Source organism: Tachypleus tridentatus, chromosome 9 (genome assembly GCF_004210375.1).
Source record: "Tachypleus tridentatus isolate NWPU-2018 chromosome 9, ASM421037v1, whole genome shotgun sequence".
In the NCBI taxonomy this organism is placed as follows: domain Eukaryota; kingdom Metazoa; phylum Arthropoda; class Merostomata; order Xiphosura; family Limulidae; genus Tachypleus; species Tachypleus tridentatus.
Window position 1 is genome coordinate 31,103,309 of NC_134833.1, and position 15,678 is coordinate 31,118,986.

The 15,678-nt window shown below is 34.0% G+C and overlaps 2 protein-coding genes across 2 annotated transcripts in view; both read right to left on the reverse strand.

Annotated features, from left to right (window-relative positions):
- T48 (FU domain-containing protein T48) overlaps positions 1–4,776 on the reverse strand; it is a 161,629-nt gene extending 156,853 nt beyond the window's left edge. Inside the window, exon 1 of the mRNA XM_076453546.1 lies at positions 4,766–4,776. The gene's annotated coding sequence lies outside the window, so the exon portion shown is untranslated. The remainder of the gene's footprint in view (positions 1–4,765) is intronic.
- LOC143227331 (uncharacterized) overlaps positions 1–15,678 on the reverse strand; it is a 138,578-nt gene that overhangs the window by 104,027 nt on the left and 18,873 nt on the right. The gene's annotated exons all lie outside the window — the stretch shown is intronic.

Consider the following 15,678-nt stretch of genomic DNA (forward strand, 5'->3'; position numbering starts at 1 on the left):
AAATGTTTGGTAACACACGTGAAATATTATTTCTATTCATAATTTGTGTAAGAAACTATTCTTAGATTAAGGGTGATAAATTTTGAAGCACCTTTCTGGCATAAACTTGGACTTTAAACAAATACACTTAAAACAACTCCATGAGTGCAGGACTCAAACTCGAACCATGAGAATTGATATAATCAACAACCTTGCGAGTTTAAAACAAAACAGTTTATGCATACTAATGTTACATAATGAAAACTACAAATGTACTCTAGTTACTATAAATCTTTAATCGTAAACAAACTGTTTAGTCAATGTAAAATTTTGTAATTTACATTTCAGGTTAGGGTTAGATTGTGAACAATTTCGAAATGTTTCCACCACTGCGTAAAGATGTGAAATCTGACGAACTTCCAGTCACTTGATAAAAAAATCAAAAATTCAAATACTGACTTATGTGAGACACACATCATACTTTTAGATATTATATTCGTGTGCATTTCCCGAGTACTGACACAGTATTAATTAAAGAGACTAACATTCGTGGGCAAATGCAATATGTCCCCCGCCACGCAATCCCAACATGGCTAATTATAGCACGAGAAAAACTCAGAAAAATCAAAAACTGTGTATATATCACAGCTCGGAACCTGCAAGAAGATATAGTACCAAAATGCCACGTAAGTTGATTTACACATATACCTGAACAATTCATGAAAACTTCCCTGAAAAATTGACAAAAAAAATCCAAAAGTGTTTATTTCTGTTTGGAACCTGTACAAAACATCTTTGTACCAAATCCCAGGTAAACTGTTTGAGGCAAGCCTAAAGAATTGACCAAACCCCGTAAAATTATCGATTAATTTAATTTTTCAACCATATTTTTGTATGTATTTGAATGGGACCTGTTAAGAAGTACATTTTTTATCAAATGTCATAAATGGGCTGAAGTATTGCGGGTTAGTTGTAAAAAAAATCCCTACAATTATATTTTTGTGGCACCTTAATCCTTCTACAGGGTGTTCTGAAAGTCACTGTGCAGTTTTGTAATCATATACATATATAAGTGCACAGTGACATTCCGAACACCCTGTATAATTAGTAAAAATGGCCAATCCAATATTTTTATTTTCCAACGTGCTTTGCCTGTAGAAATGTATCTAGTTACTACATTCCACACAAATTGATCAAAATACAGCCAAGTGATTGACCAAAATGCCAAAGCTCATGCTTTTTATGCACTTTGATCCCCCTAAAACAAAGAGATCCAAATCAAACACACATAACTCTATGTTAATGTGTCAGGTATATGAAAATTTATGAGGTCTCTGCAGAAAGACGAACTGTTTTATCACCATTTCCTCTTTTCTGGTTGGATAGACTTGAAGCTTGGTAGAATTATACGTTGGTTCAACACGCTGAGATAACTTTTTCATATAGACTTTTTTTAAAGATTTTGTTAGATCAAATGCCAAACAACCTAAAAATATGTACATCTTGGTCTCCTGAGAGGTTATATTTACAGCAATTAAGAAGAAAATTTGCAGAAATATAAATGTTCATGCGCTCAACACATCGAGGAACAAAAAAGTTGGATTTGCTCATTTTGATGGTTTGTAAGGGGGACAGAGCTCACAAAAAAGCACAAGTTTTGATTAATGTACATCGAATCTGGTACAAAACTACTTATTTTCACAGGTCTCATACATATCCATACAAACATGTAGGATATGTACATTTCTGAAGGGCCAAAAGGTTAAATAAATTCATAATTGTAAAGATGTCACTCAGCCATATTTGACCAATTTACGTGCGATTTAATACAAAGATACTCTTTGCATGTCCCAAATAGAAATTTAGACAACTTGGAATTTTCAAGAGCTATTCATGTATATTTCAACCAATTCGTGGAATTTTGTACAATGATATCGTGTCGAAAAAAGTGATATAGACAGTTTTAGATTTTTCCGTGTTTTTCACCTTTTTATAGAGTAAAAATTCGCCATGTTGAAATTGCGCAATGCAGATATGTCGCTATACTCCAGCTACTGTTAGCCTCATTAATATTTGTGTTAATTTCCATCTTGACTGCTGTAAATATGACTGCACAGAAGCCCAAAACGCATAATTGTGGGTTGTTTGGCATTTGATCCTAAAAACTCTTTAAAAATACCTAAATAAAAAAAATGAGAGCGTATTGAACCAGGGTACAAACCAACAAAGTTTCAAATTACTCCGCTGAGAAATGTGAAAAAGTAGTGATCGGTTGAAAATCGACTGTTAAAAAAACCCAAAAACGATAGGAAAATAGTACGACTTCATGCAGAAACGTAATATTAATATAATTTCATTGTCTTTCAGTTTGTTGTACAGAAGATCACATACATATTTCTATTCCCTCCAACAGCAATACCAGGTTTGATTTGAATTTCGCGCAAAGTTACACGATGGCTATCTGCGCAAGCCGTCCCTAATTTAGCAGTGTAAGACTAGAGGGAAAGTAGCTAGTCATCACCACCCACCGCCAACTCTTGGGCTACTCTTTTACCAATGAATAGTGGGATTGACCGTCACATTATAACGCTCTCACGGCTGATAGGGCAATCATGTTTGGTGTGACGGGCAATATCAGGTGATATAAGTATCTTACACCTTCACTATATATTAAAGACTACGGTTCACGCTGTCTCAGTTAACGTATTTCATGCTACAAACGGTCAATAATAAATATTGAAAATGTGTTCTCAAAGAAAGGCCAACTTTTCCTCTTTTTCTCGACTCACTTCTCGAATAATTGCACTGTCGGATACCAGGTGTACACCTTGGCCTAGTAATCTTATCTTTATCATCTTTAGATAAACGCTTACGGTAATGACGTAAACTTTGGAAGCGAGTTAAAAATACTACCTACTCACGGATTAGGTCACTACGTCCACACACGCACGAAGATCGAGCATGATGAGAGCGCCATCTACCTCGAAACGTTACTTTTCACAATAGTTTCTACTGTAAACTAAGACGAGTTTCAGTGCCGTGCGCAGGTTTTTGTTCGTGACATGTGTAGGACAAATTAAGTTTCTGTGGACAATAATATTTCCACCTGATTAACTTCTACTAAACTGTTCTTTCGATAACGTATTATATAATGTGAATCATAATTATTTTTAATAAATTGTTCTGAGCCCATGTTACTGGAACAAAGTTTCCACATTGTCTGTGTGTCTGTCTGTTTTCCCAACACTCCTTAATCATTGTTCTTCTGATTTACCGATTGTTTGTTTGAAATTAAGCACAAAACTACACAATGAGCTATCTGTGCTCTGGCCCACCTTGGGTGTCGAAACTCGGTTTCTAGGAGTGCGAGCTCACAGATATTCTGCTGTATCACTGATAGGGGGGGGGTATTCTTCTGATACCCACCACTTTTTATACAGTTCTTCAAGTTAATGTTTCGTTGTTGTTTTTCTGGCATTTCCTCTAAATATAATTTGAATAACCGTTAAGCATAAAATCGTTTTAAAAATGTTTATACAGGTTAATTTTTAAAATCTCTGTATTCCAAGGATACTTTCATGTGCCAACGTAAACAGGTACATACTTTTAACGGTGGTACTGTATTGACATATGTACGAATGTATATTGTGACAAGTTACAGTTCTTACAGTAAGAAATAATTATTCTTAGAACAGGTACAGCGTTTCGATAACTGGCACGATTATTCTCATGTGCTTGTAATAAAACAATACTTAACAATGAAGCAAATTTAAAACGAAACTATATACTGATGTTTGTTTCTAATATTCGTGGGAAGCTACATAAGGAATGTCTGCGTTGACCGTCCTATATTTTGAATCGATAGAATGGAGGCAGTTAGTCAACAGTACCGACCGCCAACTCGAAGGCTAATGTATTTCTATAATGGGAGTTGGCTTTCATTCTTATTTAGCACCAACTGCCTCAGTCAGTGTGCGGAGCGTGATTTTGTGGAAACAGAATTCTCAGGTCCTGTCCAAATTTACTGATAGTTAGTCGTAACGTGTAGTTCAACTTTTCTATGTAGCTCTTTCACTAAATAACACCCGAGTAATTATGTTTCAAATTATAAAATTATTTTCACAGTCCAATCTTAAACACGTAACAGTATTTTAAAGGGTAACCATAAACATGCACACACCTCAAAATGGAGTTAACTTTACTGATACGGTGGTTTTTATACCGTTAAATGTAAAGTGTCCGCAAAATTTGTTTTAGTGTTCTGTGCTAAATGCGTTTACCACACACGTTTCTTTCGATACTGACTATATATTTAAAGACGCTTAAAAAAAAACCCATAATATTAACTTTCGTCCTTTGAAAGATGACGAAGATATATACGTAACAAACAAATGACTATTTCCTCACATAATTTTAAAGTGAAAATTATTTATTTTCATCCGTACGTACATGTAACTACAAATATAAAATACCAAAGTCAAATTTAGGTGGAAAATGTATTATGCAACTCGGTCTCGAGAAAGCGTGAATTGTCCTTTGAGCTAAACCAAAATTATAAGTTTTGATAATCAAACATACGCACATTTAACTACACTCGAACAGTCACTGAAATTTGTACACCAAACAAATTAATCAGCCGTTGTCTTCACGTATCGAGCTGCAAGCTCGTGTACAAATGAGCCACGTGGTACGGAAATATAATGTTTTCAGAGCCCACACGTGTATCTGTCCTCTTTCCTTTATCACGTATAATTGTATCAAGTTTTATTATTTCTAACAATGGATATAAAAACTAACACTGATCAAATACTATAAGCAATCTCAAATTTCAACAACAGTACCTTTATAACTGTTGTAACAATGATGCAGTCTGTCATGATCATGACTATTCTTGGTAGCTTTAAGCAGACACCTAGCGTTAGCACTTTGGTAAAATTGTAAAAGTGCACGTAAATTTGAATTACGTGCGTTTAAGCTCACAACACAGTTGCTAATGTTTAAATCTGATACAACAACAGGCGTAACTTTCTAAACAGTTCGTCGTTAAAGCAATCAAATGTATAAACGTTAAAAGCACGTGACAAACAGCTAAGCCATAAAAGATAAAAAAACAATCTTCGTATGAAACTACTGGACCTCCTTACTTTCTCCCCTTCAAAAAATTAGGTTAATTTTCAGATTTCAATTATCTATTCTGAAAACTACTTTGTTCAATAAATCTCAGTCATGGAAAATTAATCAAGCAGATAAACACGAAAATCCCGACAAAACTTTTAGTGGTATATGCAGTAAACGTTAACCACCTGTTATAAGACATTGGTGTAAGGCCTGTTACATTTTTAACCAATACTTATTTACCTAAATCCTCGGAGATTTTAAAAATTTAGGGTCGTGTGTTATTAATAACATCAGTCCAATAACAATGTATTTATCATACTCACTGCCACGACGCGTTTCGCTCAACCCAAAGTTCTTTAGGCCGACTGACTAGGACACAACAAACAAAGTAGCAAAAAGACACACTATTTATATAATAAACCATATTGTTTATTGTTACGTTCTGAAAGCCCGTTAATCAATTGTCATAAGGCGATTAATATCCTACAGTTTTTCTACAGAATTGCTTTGACGTGGTACAACTTTGTGTTAATGACTAAAAAATTGATTTATCCAATAATTATCAACAGTTAACGTCGTAGCATTAGAAGTTTACATATGTGATATATGTTAGAACGAGTTAAATTAGATACGTCGGTTAAAATGTATTATTTCCCAGTTAAAATTTATGTCTGCTGTTAAAGGAATATTTACTTTCGTTGAATTTACTGTTACTGGTTTTCGATTGATAGATATGAAAATTTCTGTAGGATTTTAAGTGTTCATACACACACACACACAAATGTTATGACTATAAAAAAAAACCCGAACTTCTGGATACGGATGGAAATAACAAGAGTTGATAGAGCTCACGGCATACCTTCAGTACAAGGCGGTATATTCTCTACCCGAGTTTCTAATCAAGACAGATCCGTTTTTTTCTTCGTCAAGGTCAGTTGTAAGCCCGACCATCCTCCGCCCAGGGTTGCATGTGCAATCATGCGAAGCGCACGCAGGGGTGCGCCATACCAGGTGTAGCTCCGAGTTAGCGACATCGTTAAAGCTAAAAAACACTGAATTACAACAAACCGAACCCCATACTAAGAACGTTTCGACCTGTCTGATCGGACTTACTGTGGGCATGGTTGCTCAAGTGGTTATTTTCACTCACATTTCTCGGTCAAATAACTAAGCAGGTATAAGAACTGTACTGTCTTTTGTCGCATACACTGTGGACAACGTAAGAATGGAAGAATATGACCCTATTTACCAAATGTGCTCTCAATTATATATATATTTACTGTTCTTCAGTAAACTGATCTGCAAGCTAAATGGTATGGTATACATACACATACACACACACGACAAAACTTGAGAGAAACATCAGAGAACCCTCAATAGTTGCGGCGCTTGAAATTCTTTGGGGCAGAATTGAATTAAAGTGAAGTAATTCTTGATGACGAGAAACCCACTTGGAATAAAATTGTATCTTTGTTAACTTGAAGATAACCTAGGAAGGTCTAAACGTTGTTTTCTGGTCATCAACAGACATGTTAACACCCCCATACCAGCCGTTCTGAGATACAGGATTAGAGTGAATTCGTCGATGAGACCTCTTCCCCTTTTATTAACTATATTTTGTGCGCAACACCAAACGTGTGGCGCGTGTTTACCCCATTCAATTTTATTACGTACCATGATCCTACCCTAAAATTAAAATTATTTTAAGTAAATATATCAATCGAAAGGACTTGACCTGCTAAGTCCAAAACTGTAATTAGATCTCAAATCGGTTAAGAGATGATGGAGATTCGAGCTAAACGTTTGTATTTAAAAAAACCAAAAACTCACAGCCATTCATTCTATGAGCAGCTATGTCGCGGCTGAAAAAAAAAAACCAGGTTCAGCGAGACACAGACTTTCCACTAGAAACGGCGTAAAATTACCACTTTTTCTGAAAACGAAACTGAAAACGGATTATTGAAACTGAAAACTTAAATACATAACAGTGTTATTGTACACTGTATGGCTGATTTATAAACCGTACATTAAAACTTTATCAGTCATTTACTGTAAATATTATACTATATAACAGTGTTATCCAAGAAAACACTACACTGTATCACAGGGTGACAACATTTACTAAACCGTACATTAAAACTTTATCAGTCATTTACTGTAAATATTATACTCTTTGAAAAACCACAATCACTTAACGTACTTAACATTTTGACACAAAGGTCAATCTGTAATGTCAGTTATGCACTTTGTCCGTTTTAGGATACAACTTTATCGTGACGTTCTGTAAGAAATGCCCATAAAGTAACTGGAGAGAAGAAAACAACTTTGGCCTATATTATAGCCGTGTGGAAAGAGGAATACCAAAAAAAAAGGCACGGTCTTCCTCAAGTCTCTGACCTACCAGGTCCAAAGCTGTCAAAAAGTTGATTCAAAACCTCTAACCTCGACAAACCAAAGTTCAATGCTCTAAGTGTGTGCGTGTGTGTGTGTTAAATAAAGGGAGATTGGCTAAAGAATGAAAAAGAACATGTTCATAAACGTGTGCATTCCACAGACCTGCTGTTACGTTCGCGAAATGTGAGACGGTCAACAAAAAAGCTCTAATTGATTGCGGCTAAAGATGTGAGATGACTAAAACTGTCAACGGCTTATAAAGATTTTAATGATCTGGTTCCATTTATGGAAACCTTTTGATTATTTCTTGTATGATCAGAGATCGTACGTTTTCTCACATGACTTCTGTATATATATAAACAACGTGTGTGGTTTGTTGCAAAATATAGCAAGAGCCAGTACGCTATATGCTTAATTACGTGTAGCAATATACTGAGAAACAACATGAATTTCAGAAACACACAATATATTATACGAAACATGAACCACGACTACATATTTGTAAAACTATTTTCTTCCCTTTCGACGTAAACTTATTCAAAGTAATGACTAGACAAGTTTAGTTTTTACTTAAGTTATAGTTTTACCATTATATACCAATTAAAAAAAGTAAATTAAACCAATTATGAGTGAGAAAAATATCTTTCTTTCCTGTAGAAATTCACTTACCACAGTAATAAGTGTTACACATACACTGTTAGTCTAGAAGTTTGGATTAAACTTTGATATTTCTGACAATTTATTTTGGAAATTGTATAAATATATAAAGAACAGTACATCGCTTCTTCACAGAGATAATCGCACCCCCAGAAAATGCCTTACAAACCTGTTATTTCACAAAATAAACGGTGCAAGGTTGGTAAAGGTATTATTAACTTGAGGCATTATGGGATACGTTTCGAAATTATCCCTTATAAATGTCGACGTTTTTCTTTTTATGAGGGGAAGATGTATCCATTACATGGGGAAGTGTTAAATAGTGGTTAATGTAGCTCGTTTTAAAATTCTCAGTTGTTTTGTTACTCCAGGAGTTTTGTGCCTGTGACTTAAAGTGACGACCGAGAAAGGTTTACCAAAATTCAAAAGATGTTGGCTCCAGTATATTATATATATATATATATATATATATAAATTTTCCAAAGAAACTTAAGTTAGAAAACAAAGTTGTATAAATAAACCTCAATTTTTCTGTATTTTTCACTTAGTCAACAGCGAGAATTTTCTCATATATAATAACAGTTCAGTTTTCGCCGTTGCTCTCTAACAGTGTTGTATAAATCAAACTGAACAAATGTTCACTTCTATTTCTGTATAACCATCCACGACGAAGTTTGTTATTATAATAACAAAACACATTTCGCCGTAGATATCCACTTCCAAATAAAGCAAGAATAACACAACTGCTCTTTTAAAATCACAACACAGGCAAGCAATAGAGAAATGTAACATATTAAAAGACCGTGAAAACAGCCCAACATAAGTTTTAACAACCTCCGTTCGATAATACAAGAAGGTACTCGGTATTCGATTAATTTACCACAAAATTTCAAACTCATTTGTTCTACTACAGAAATATGATGCATTGATTTACTGAGTGACATCATGACCTGCAACCACGTAATTATTTTAACAGCATGATCACTGTTTAGTCTGTTTTGTAAAGCAGATTCATCATCATAGTTTCAACTCAGTCTTATTTAACCTCATGACTTTCGTTTGCAGTTTCAGTTTCGTGGTTCTTCTATATTAGTTTTTCTTTAATCAGAAAAACATAACTTGAGCAGATGAACTCAAAAAGCTATGTTTCGGCTCTTTTGCTTTCATTACAACCTGGCCTCTTGCAGTGAAGGGGGGAAGGTTGTTTACTAACTATGAGGATAAACGAAAACCAAAGCCTGTTGGAATAGTTTTCTCTCCTGCTATGGAGGGCGACAACTTTCACCTACTTTAAAAAAAAAAAAAACAAATTATCATATTCCCCCATGGTCGATACCGTAAGTCTCTAAAAAAAAAGTTTGTTCAACCATTGTTGGATGCCTGGTATGCGTAGAAGTCACAGCGTTCGACTTGCAACCTGTGGGTCGCGAGTTTCGACACCAATAATTGAACGTGCTCCACCTTTAAGCCATGGGAGCGTTATGATGTTACGTTCAATCTCACTGTTCGATCAGAGTAGTTCAACATTTGAAGATGGGCGGTACTGATAAGTTGTCTATCACATAAATTAGAAACAGTTGGTGCAGATAACCCTCCACCAGTGGCTTTGTCATATTCGTTGTCTTGGTGTCTTTACTACGATTTCGTGTTATGAATACCAACATTAGTACAATAATGAGTTATTTTATATAAATGTATAATGTTCTGCTGGCTTTATTGTTCAAGTACACTTATTTGCTCAGACTTTAATAACGCTACAGCTGCACACATTAGCCTACCGAGATAAAAAGTGAAAAGTGCGTAGGCTGCACGTGATCAATCAGACGCCTCATTTATTTATCTGTGAAATGGCGAAAGAAAAAGTTGTCATTCACATATGTGCAGAGATAAGCCCACATGCTTTTCGAGTAGAGCTGGTGCACGTGGTTCCAAGATAAAGGATACTGGTGTGAAAGGCTCAACCATTTTCAAAGTCTATTCATTCTGACATACTACTAATTCTACAAGTTGTCCCTGTAGCATTTCTGTATCGTAGATATTACATTTTTTTAAATTGAAGATTACATTTGTTTACACACACGTATCACAAAACCGTTAAATAAAACGAATAGTTTTTGTGAAAATTGCAAATGTACTGGAGCCAACATGTAACAGATTTACTATTATGAATTTATTTTACTATACATGTCTGTTTCACTTTAATATACATTTAGAAATGCATGTAACTTATATTGCTAAATGTGTGTTGCGAAAGTCCCGCCCATTCTCTAAATTTGTAGTAGACTCTTGAAAGTAAGAATCAACAATGTAACACTGATATATATAATTACGCAAATACCAGTATTGTTGGGCCAACTGAACTTTCTAGAACCTCGCCTTAATGTATATAAATCGCAATACGTGGAGAAACGGCATAATATTATTGGTCTGCTATAGTCAGTATACCGTAAATCTCGGAAGTAATAATTATGACAAACGCTTATTAATTACAAAACTACAGATATTTGATCACGGAACTTTATAGATTTCGAACATTATAAACCGTTTAACTTCAGCAGCTCACCATCGGACGTTAGTATTTCTACGAATACATTACATATCTTCGTCTGAAGAAAAGTCAGCTTGTGAACATGAGGCTAGCAAAAATAGAGAACTAGCTAGTTTATCAGCTTGGAATTAATTCGCTAATCGTGAACCACCGATGAAATATCCAGTTCCAGAGCAGAAGACTTAATATTGTTTTTAAGTTTCTAAAACTTTTGTATATAAACCATTATTTGTAATAACTATACGTAATAACCGTTATTATAAACTGTATTTTTATATTAAAATATATTTGTGTTAAGAAAGAAAATGTGTGTATCAATCTTGTTGGAAAAATATCATAAATCTGATAAACATCGACATTCAGTTACCTTCTAAATTAAAACTTCCGACTTTTTGGAATCGTAATATGTAACGTACATAACATAAATCGGAGACTTGTACGAAATACATTATAATACGTTACAAATGTCACAGAGAATATATCCATCTATAAACGTTATTATCAACAATATACTTCAATTTAACTGGACAGTGGAAATTACCTTACATTTGGGTCAAGTAAACGAATTTTGTGAAGTCCTAATTTGGGCTTTAACATGATACAGATTTGTTAATCCACTTACAAACTACATTAACATCAACTGTGTTTGAATTTATAGTTAATACATTGCTTTCGACATACAAAAATATAAAAATCTTACTTAGTAGAATGTCAGTGTGACGTTATAGCATCTTTGAGGTGAGCATCCTCCGTGGATGTTCCAATATACCATCTACAAGGGTGATTGTCATAATTGTGCGATAGTATCAAACGTGACAATCAAAAAGCACATTTAAATATTATTTAAAACAAAATTAAATCCCACTCAAAAATCTCCGTGACCCGAATAATAAAAATATTATAAGCACATTATAATGGCCTACTCTTTGGGGCGAGATGGTAGAATTAATGATTTTTGAATGTGATTTCATGAGAAGTCGGTATATGTACCGTTAATGAAGGAAGTCTTTGTACCAAGTTGTAGCATCTAAACGGATAATTCTGCTTACGATTTATAAACATTAAAGACGCGTGCTTTTGAAGAGACAGGCTTAATTTTTTCTTGTACTGTTTCGAGAAGGCTTAAAAATCGCTGTGGCTTGTTTGTTTGTTTTTGAATTTCGCGCAAAGCTACTCGAGGGCTATCTGCGCTAGCCGTCCCTAATTTAGCAGTGTAAGACTAGCGGGAAGGCAGCTAGTCATCACGACCCACCGCCAACTCTTGGGCTACTCTTTTACCAACGAATAGTGAGATTGATCGTCACATTAAAACGTCCCCACGACTGGGAGGGCGAGCATGTTTGGTGCGACCGGGATCCGAACCCGCGAAACTCGGATCCCTATCGCTGTGGCATAAAACACAAGAACCGTCACCTCGACTACATAAAAATAAATGTACATGAAGGTCATCATTCAGACTTTGTGACGTCACCACACTCTGGATCCTTTCATATTAACCTTTTCTCATCTACATTTCCGTCGCAAATGACAGTTTTACAACACACATAAACCCAGCGGACGCAGGACGTTTGGCACACTTAATTTTTAACGACGTCTTTATACGCATATTTATAGATATAGTCTAAATTAGACACAGACGTACGATCATAAGATGACGTGCACGGGTTACACCAGTAAAAAAACCTATTTTTGTGTTTATCGTGAAGACGGAGGATAAAAAAATAAAGTAAGAGAGTGAGTGCATCATGACATAATTATTTTTAATGGGTTCATAATAACTAATAATAATCCAATTAAATCGTGGTGAAAGCTATTAATAACAAGAAAGCTTGTTTTAACAGTATTTATTACAGTAAACACTAGCATAACGGCCATTTTTAAATAAAATAAATGCTGGATAAAAACAGACACACACGTATATACAAGTATTACACTACTCAGTAGTAAATAATGAATAAAATTAACTGATAAAATTCATCTATTTCTATAGCATTAATTATTGTTTATTTACAATTATACGCTACAAGAACCATCAATCTGAGTCTAAATTTTGAAACGAGACCGGGCCTTTTCCCATAAAGTCAAGTTCGATACTTATCAGGTTAACATGGAATAAGAAGTCTCACTATTCAACTATGATATTTAGTTTTCGTGGGTACTAATACTAGTACAGAAAATACAAATGAATTTAAAGACGTACTCTAGTGAAATAATGAAAATAATAAAAATAAAATATCTTGTTTTTCGAAACTTGTTGTCGAAAATAGATTATTCAAGATAGTTTTTTTATTCTTCTATTTCGTGATTCGTTAATAAAAAAACAGTTTACTGACATAAAACCACGTGGCTTATAATTTCTTGTTGGCATAAGTAGAAAGAGAAAAAGAGTGCAACATTTTGAATGTTCCGCCAAAAAAATTCGAGTGTCTTTGTGCATGGAGTAGTAGGCAAATTTACACAAGCCATAAATGAAGGATTAACCAACGCTCTATTTTCATTCATCCATTGATGTAAGTAAATATTATGACAGATTTACAACTGTACATTTATTTTAGTGTGTACGCTTGCTTCTGTATAGTTGCAGGTGACGTATATTGTTAGCTGTGTATTGCGCAAGTCCCGCGTATTCTCGGAATTTGTAGAAGATTCTTGAGAGTAATCATCACCAATATTTTTTAAAAAACGCGCTAAAACATTGTTGAAGTTTCTACAAACTAGTGTGATTCGTATAAAAAGCGGCTAGCCAAAGGACGGAAGAGGAAGAGTATTATTACTGGACAGCTATAGTTAGTGTGCTACAACTGTGATTGCTTCGGACGTTACGATTTCTACGAGGACATTAAGTATCATCATCGGCAAAAATAAGCGGCGTGAGGCCAATCAAGCTAGCTAATTTAAACAAGATGCAACAATATCAACTGAGAATTAATATGCTCGTCATATACCTGGATCGTCGATAAAATAGTTAGTTCTATACCGAATATAAAATTTAGTAATGTCTGTAAGTTTGTAAAACTGTTGTATATAAATCTTCATTTGTAATAACTATTAGTAACAACCGTTATTATAAATTGTATTGTTTTTTTTATTTGTATATATAAATATATTTGTGTTTAAAAACAATTGTGTGTATTATAAATTTTGTCGGCAAATACCATAAATTTGATACAAACACTAAAATTTCTTTCTAAATTCAAAATTTCCGGTTATTTGAAATAATACTTTAACACATATAACACAAATCGAAGCTTCGTCCGAAACAAAGTATGATATGTAACAACATTTATTGTTGAAAACATGTAAAAACTAAAAAGAAGTAGGTAATTGCCTAAAATATGTAGACAGAATTCATTGTTTCATGCCGCCAAAGCTAAAATTATTCTATTAACGCTTGGATTAATATATACTGTAAAATTTATGAGGTAAAAAATATTTTCTGGCCGTTGTCGCTTAGTGCTCGCGCTGCAAATGCTCAGTCCAGCGTTCGCTATTAGAGTTGGTGTACTTCGTTTTTTGCTTTGTTTGTTTTGTTTCTCAATTTCGCGCAAAGCTACAGGAGGGCTATCTGCGCTACCCATCCCTAATTTAGCAGTATAAGACTAGAGGGAAGGCAGCTAGTCATCACCACCCATTGCCAACCCTTGGGCTACTCTTTTACCAACGAATAATAGAATACCATCAGATTACGAGTCTAGCGCCTTAACCATTTGGCCATGTTGCTTTATATCGGAAACTGGCAGGCAGATAATGGAAAGTTAGTTATTTTGACAGCAATTTGAATTATATTTTAATTTTTTTTGCAAATATTTATTTTCATACCAGTAAGAAGAAAGAACTTTTTTTTTTCTGAACAAAGATTGGGAAATACTAAAAGTTTTAAATTAAAAAAAAAAGTTTCAGTTTTAGAACCAATAATAAGCAAAGCTTGTGTATAAAATTCTGCATACCTTTTCCAGAGGTCTTTATATAATGTTCAGAACAAAACAAACCACTTATTTTTAATTCTGGAGGAGAAACAAGCATGTATATGTTATGCTTAATAAGAAATAATGTAAAAAGAATATAATATCATAGTTTTCTTTTCTTTATTCTTGGTCAAACTCGTTTTGGTTGATACAGGGCAGATTGTTGTAATATCAGATATCACTGTTTATGAAAGACAAATTCTACAAAGTAATTCAAATACATCTTTCTTTACGGTATTCAAAACCTCGCTTCCAACCAAGATATAATATCTGACTAACTTGAGTTAAGTAAGAGAATCGTATATTTTCAGTTGTATTACATTCATTCTTCAACTCACCTTGCAAACAATATTTGATTTAGTTTCAGTTTTTATTGTAAAGCGAGATTTGAAATATTAACAGTAAAATGACAGTTCTGTTTAAATAACTTCATTCTAAAGTTTATTCATCCTTAAAATCTTCCTCGCTTTTTTACTGCTAATGGTGACATCACATCTCATCAACGTCATCGCACGAGGATGATTCCGCAGCCTTCTTAAATTTCTACTAATATAAATAAACAAATTTATAAACAACTGGCATTTATAAAGCTAATTAAAACTGTGCATATAAAATTTGTTGAATGACGTGTTAGAAAAACAAAACAAAATTAGTTTGAAACAAAGAGAGTCGAGATCACCTTAAGATCTCTAGTTTACTCAGTTACTTAAACCCAAACGAGGGGCAACTGTACTATCACTGACAAATGTTTTCAGGTTCGAAAATGCGTGTTTCTAGTGTAGTCACCTCGGAACAGATGTTTTCAATTTATTCTTCATGCTAAACCTCTTTTAACAAGTTACTATAAAAAATGTTTCTATGAGTGATAAAATTATAATTTTCAGTGCACGTAGTTTTAAACTATTAAAAAAGCTGTATTGGCCAACCTAAAATAAACTGCATTGCATATTCTACTTCGAAAAAAAATACGTTTTATTGCCTTTATTTTATAACAGCATGTTAAAATACATTCTACTG